We start from the raw sequence: 6000 nt of genomic DNA on the forward strand, positions 1-6000 counted from the left end.
ATATTAGGAACGATACCCCGGGGTTGGGGGCGGTGTACACCCACTGCGATATCGAAAGTAAAATCAACCTCTTTCCCGCTGGATATTAGGAACAATATCACAGGTGTGTGTGCACCTTCTGGGATATTGGGAGTACTATCAGTCTCCACCCCACTGCATATTAGGAGCAACATACAGGGGGCAGGGTAGTTACACCCCCTGCGATATTGAGAGCAATATTCTTCTCTTTCCCCTGTACATTAGGAACTACATCACAGAGGTCTGTACACCTTCAGCGATATTGGGATTCATGTTATCCTCTCCCCCACTGAATGTCAAAAACAATATCACAGAAGGGTGTAAACCCCCTGCGATATGGCCAGTAACATCATCATCTCTACCTTTGGATACTAGGAACAACATCACAGAGGGTGTGACACTGCCCCGCGATATTGGGCATAGTGTTATCCTCTCTTCCCCTGGATATTAGAAACGATATCCCTGGTGGGGGGAGGTGGAGTACATTAAAAACAATATCACTGGGTGGGTGTACACCCCCTGCAATATTGGGTGTAGTATCATCCTCTCTTCCCTAGGATATTAAGAACAGTATCACAGGAAGGGTGTACAGCCACAGTCCCTGCGTTATTGGGAACAATAGCATCTTCTCCCCCTCTCTATATAAGGAACAATAGCCCAGGGTGGGTGTACATCCCCTGCGATAATGGGCGTAATGTCATCATCTCCCAAAGTGAATATTGGGCATAGTGTCACAGGAGGGTGTACGCCTTCTTCGATATTGGGAGCAATATCATCCTCTCCCGACAGGATTGTAGGCAAAATATCAAAGGGGTTTTACAACTTGTGCGATATGGGCAGTAATATCATCCTCTCCCCACCTCGATGTTAGGAACCATATCACAGGCGGCTGTACACTTCTTGTGATATTGGGAGTCACATCATCCTCTTCCATCATGGATATTAAGAACAATATTATAAAGTAGGTGTACACCCCCTACGATATTGAGAGAAATATTATGCTCTCCCCTTCGGGATATTAGAACAATATTGCAGGAGGTGTGTACAACCCCTGCAATATTGGGAATCATATCATCCTCTCCCTCTGAATATAAGAAACAAATTAAAAGGAGGATGTACACCCCCTCTGATACTGGGAGTCATATCATTTTCTCTCCCTCTGGATATTCGGAACAATATCACAGTGGGTGTGTACACCTCCTGTGATACTGCCACTAGTATCATCGTCTCCATCCCAGGATATAGGGAACAATATCACAAGGGGGTGTACACCCCTTGCAATATTGGGAGTAACGTCTTCCTCTACCCCGCTGGCTATTGGGAACAATGTCACAGAAGAAGTGTACACCCCCTGCTCTATTGGGGGTATTGGGGGTGATATCCACTCCATCCCTGGATATTAGGAACAATATCACTAGGCAGTGTACACCTCCTGCAATATTGAGACTAATTCTCTCGCTCCCTGGATATTAGGAATCATATCACAAGGGTGGTGTACACCCACTGCGAAATCGGAAGAAATAGCATCCTCTCCACCTTTGGATGTTAGGGACAATATCACGGGGGAGGTCTACACGCCCTGCGATATTGGGAGTCATATCATCCTCTCCCACCCAGGATATAAGAAACAAGATGACCGAGGGGATATACACCCACTGCGATAGTTTCAATATCGTCCTCTCCCCACCAGATATCAGGAACAAGTCTATTATTAATATTAATAAGTATAAAATTAAAAATCATCGATATTAATAATCACAAAAAGATAGTAAAAATAATACTGGTTAAAAATGTTAATGATTAGTATTAATAATATTAATATCACTATTAATAATAAATTAATACTAATAACACTATTAATAATAAAATAATGATATCAGCAATTAATGCTGCTTAAGTCAATACTAAGAGATGTTGGTAATAAAATAATGATTCATATTAAGAACTAATATTGTTAAATGACATTAATATTAATTTTAAGTGTGCATAATCATATATGTAAAATAATTATCCAAAATTAATAATGGTATCCTATTAATAGTGTCATTGATAATTAAAATCGATCATTGATGTTTAATAATTAATCATATTATTACTCCTAATATTGCAAGGAGTGTACACCTACCTGTGATGTCATTCCTAATATCCAGGGATGGAGAGCATAGTATTAGTTTTAATATCGTAGTAGGTGTACACTCATGGTGTGACACTGATCGTAATATCTAGGGGGATAGAGTATGACATGACTCTCAACATAGCAACGAATGGATATTAGGGATATCCCCCTAATATCTAGGGGGATAGAGTATGACATGACTCTCAACATAGCAACGAATACCATCTGGTGATATTGCTCCTAATATTCACGGAAGAAGTATATGATATTACTCCCAATATCGCAAGGATGGTACAGCTCTTCTATGATATTGTTCCTAGTATCCAGAGGGGGAGAGGATGATAATAATTCCAGTATCGCAGGCTGTGTTCACCCCCCCCGTGATATTGTTATTAATATCCTGGAAGGGAGAGGATGATATGACTCCCCATAGAGCAGGAGGCGGATACCCAGCCTGGGATATTGTTCCTAATATCCATGGAAGGGAGAGACTGATATTACTCCCAATATGGCAGGGGGTCAACATCCACCCTGTGATATTCTTCTTAATATCTCAAGGTCGAGAGGTTGATATTATTCCCAGTATCGCAGACACTGTACACCCCCGTGTGATACTCTTCCCGATATCCGGAGGGGAGAAGATGGTATTAATCCCCATATCTCAGCAGGTGAACACCCACTCTGTGATACCTTCCTAATATGCAAGGGGAGAGAGGATAATTCATTCCCAATATTGCAAAAGATGGGACAATATCATGCTCCCCCCGTGATATTGTCCTTAATATTCCAAGGCACAGAAAACGATGTTACTCCCAATATCACAGAAAGTGTACACCCCCCAGTGATGTTTCTCCCATGATCCAGGAGGGCAGAGGATGATATTACTTTCAATATCGCAGGGGGTGTACACGCCCCCGGTGACACTGTTCCTAATTTCCACCTGGGAGAGGATGATATTACTCAGAATATCGCAGGGGTTATAAACACTCCTTTGATATTGTTCCTAATATCCAGGTGGGGAGACGATGATATGCCTCCCTGTATTGCAGAGGGTGTACACCCGTCTTTGATACAGTTCGTAATGTCTAGAGGGGGAGATGATATTACTCACAAAATCGTAAACACGCTGTGTGTCCATGATAGATCCAAATATCCAGGCAGAGATATGACACCTCAAGTCGCCGGGAGTGTCTAACCTGGCTGTCACATTGTTTCCTATACACAGGGAGGAGAGGATGATTTCGCGATCAATATCCAGGAAGTCAACACGCCGCCTGTGACATGCACCGTAATATTCACGTTGGGAGAGGATGATACTACTGTCAATAAGAAAGGGGTTGTCCAACTCGCCTGAGATATTTTTCTTACTATCCAGAAGAAGAGAGAATAGTAAAACTCCCAATAGTTCTGGTGGTGTCCTCCACCATGTGATATTGCTCTCAAGAGCAAAAGGGAGAGAAGATAATATTATTCATTGTACTGCAGGGAGTGTACACCAAACAGTGAAATCTCGCCACCCCCACGAGGTAGGGACCAATAGCCACCCCCTCTCCCCACCTTGGCTATTGGGAGCCACCTCGCAGGGGGTGAGCCACCCCCCGCGAGGTGGGGACCAAAAGTCACCCCCTCTCCCCACCTTGGCTATTGGGAGCCGGTGGACTCACAGCCAGTTTACGATATTGTGAATAGTATCATCTCCCCATCCGAAATTATGCACTCTTTCACACATGGGTGTGCACCCTCAGTGTATTGCTCAAGGAGCAATAATATAATCAATTATTAAGTATCAATGATCGATTTTAATAATTACCAATAATACTAGCAATTAATAATTTACATTAATTATGGATAATTTTAAATAGGTAATGTTGTACACCAAAAATTAATTTTAATATTAATATCATTTATTAATATTATTATATCATTTATTATTTTATTGCCAGCATCGCTTAGTATTGATTTAAGTAACAATGTTGATATCATTATTTCATTATTAATGTTATTATTAGTTATTAATACTAATTGGTAACATGTTATCCAGTATTAGTATTTCATATCTTTATTGTCATTAATATCAATGATTACTATTTTTATTATATTTATTAATATTAATATTAATAGACTTGTTCCTGATATCTGGCGGGAAGAAGATATTACTCCCAATAGTGCAGAAAGTGTACACTCCTCTACGATGTTATTCCTAACAGGGGGTAGAGGATGACATTATTGAAACTACCACAGTGTGTGTACATCCCTTCAGTCAACTTGTTCCTTCTATCCAGGGTGCGAGAAGATATTACTCCCAATATCACAGGGGGCGTGCACCTCCACTGTGATATTTTCCCTAACATTCAAAGGTGGAGAGGATATTTCTTCCGATTTCGCAGTGGGTGTACTCCACCCCTGAGATATGGTTCCTAATATCCAGATGGCGAGAGGATGATATCAGTCTCCATATTGCAGGAGATGTACACTCCCTACTGATATTGTTCCTAATATCCAGGGACGAAGAGGACGATATCACTCCCAATAAAGCAGGGAGTGTACACCCCTTCTGTGACATTGTTCCTAATAGCCCACTGGGGAGAGGAAGATATTACCCCCAATATCGCAGGGGTGTACACCCCCTTGTGATATTGTTCCTTATATCCTGGGAGGGAGACGATGATACTAGTGGCAATATCGCAGGGGGTTTACACACCCACTGTGCTATTGTTCCGAATAACATGATATAACTCCCAATATCACAGCGGGGTACATACTCCTGTGATATTGTTTCTTATATTCAGGGGGAGAGGATGATAGTACTCCCAATATCGCAGGGGTTGTACACACCTCCTGCGATATGGTTCCTAATATCCCGAAGGGGAGAGCATAATATTACTCTCAATATCTCAGGGGGTGTACACCTCCTTGTAATATTGTTCTTAATATCCATGATGGGAGAGGATAAGACTCCCAATATGGCAAGAAGTGTACAGCCACCTGTGATATAGTTCCTAACATCCAGGTGGGGAGAGGATGATATTACTGCCCATATCGCACCAGTTGTAAAACCCCTTCGATATTTTGCCTACGATCCTGAGGGGAGAGGATGATATTACTCCCAATATTGAAGAAGGTGTACACCCCCCTGGGACACTATGCCCAATATCCACGTTGGGAGTCGATGACATTACACCCAATATCGCAAGGGATGTACACAAACCTGGGATATTGTTCCTTATATCTAGAGGGGGAGAAGACGCTATTACTCCCAATAACGCAGGGACTGTGGCTGTACACCCCTCCTGTGATATTGTTCTTAATATCCTAGGGAAGAGAGGATGATACTACACCCAATATCACAGGGGGCGTACGCCCACCCAGTGATGTTCTTCTTAACATACTCCACCTCCCACCACCAGGGATATCGCTCCTAATATCCAGGGGAAGAGAGGATAACCTTATGCCCAATATTGCTGGGGAGTATACACACCCTCTGTGATGTTGTTCCTAGTATCCAAAGGTAGAGATGATGATGTTACTGGCCATATCACAGGGGGTGTACACCCTTCTGTGATATTGTTTTTGACATTCAGTGGGGGAGAGGATAACATGAATCCCAATATCGCTGAAGGTGCACAGACCCCTGTGATGTTGTTCCTAATGTACAGGGGAAAGAGAAGAATATTGCTCTCAATATCACAGGGGGTGTAACCACCTTGTCCACTGTATATTGTTTCTAATATGCAGCGGGGTGGAGGCTGATAGTACTCCCAATATCCCAGAAGGTGCACACACACCTGTGATCTAGTTCCTAATATCCAGCAGGAAAGAGGCTGATTTTACTTTCGATATCGCAGTGGGTGTACACCGCCCCCAAC

The 6000-nt window shown here is 42.5% G+C and overlaps 1 long non-coding RNA gene across 1 annotated transcript; it reads right to left on the minus strand.

Annotated features, from left to right (window-relative positions):
• Positions 1-1686: 1686 nt before the first annotated feature.
• On the minus strand, positions 1687-3359 carry LOC117087349. Its single transcript, XR_004438772.1, has 3 exons — positions 3246-3359; positions 2144-2240; positions 1687-1723 (listed from the first exon to the last, which is right to left on the minus strand). It is a non-coding gene; the product is annotated as an uncharacterized LOC117087349 (long non-coding RNA).
• Between the last annotated feature and the right edge of the window lie 2641 nt (positions 3360-6000).

Source organism: Trachypithecus francoisi, unplaced genomic scaffold (genome assembly GCF_009764315.1).
Source record: "Trachypithecus francoisi isolate TF-2019V2 unplaced genomic scaffold, Tfra_2.0 Contig00646, whole genome shotgun sequence".
Classification (NCBI taxonomy): domain Eukaryota; kingdom Metazoa; phylum Chordata; class Mammalia; order Primates; family Cercopithecidae; genus Trachypithecus; species Trachypithecus francoisi.